The sequence below is a fragment of the Octopus bimaculoides genome, chromosome 30, assembly GCF_001194135.2.
Source record: "Octopus bimaculoides isolate UCB-OBI-ISO-001 chromosome 30, ASM119413v2, whole genome shotgun sequence".
Taxonomy (NCBI): domain Eukaryota; kingdom Metazoa; phylum Mollusca; class Cephalopoda; order Octopoda; family Octopodidae; genus Octopus; species Octopus bimaculoides.
In genome coordinates, this window is record NC_069010.1 from 5,988,375 (window position 1) to 5,988,954 (window position 580).

The window sequence follows — 580 nt, forward strand, 5'->3', positions numbered from 1 at the left end:
TACCATTTCACCTACGATCTATTGTGCATAAACACGCGCATCATCGCCACCACCACCACCACCACCACCAGCCAGCCAACCAACAGAAACAATACTAACAGTGATGTGACTTGTACGACAGTTACAGTTGCAGCAACAGCTCCAGTTGTGTGTTATAATGTCCTTGGAGGTCAAACAATTACGTGCATTGTAAGAGGGAGAGAGAGACAGACAGAAAGATAGAAAGAGAGAGAGAGAGAGAGAGAAAGAGAGAGAGAGTGTGACAACGAGGGAGAGAGGGAAAGAGACAGAAGACAGGTAGACGTAGTGAGAGAGATAGAGACAGCAGAGAGACAGAGAGAGTAAGATACAGACAGACAAAGAAACAAACAGAGGGTTCGAAACGCCGGAGTTTTAATGGTGGCAGCTGATGAAGGGGATGTTTCTATGTGGCCTGCTTGTTTGTTGCACCTTGTTTACCATTTTGTCCTTGTTCTTTTGCCACGTCATGTACCCAGTTATGTATCTACATGTACATGTAGATGAACGTATATACATACATGTACATATATATGCATATACTCATATATTGTTTATATAT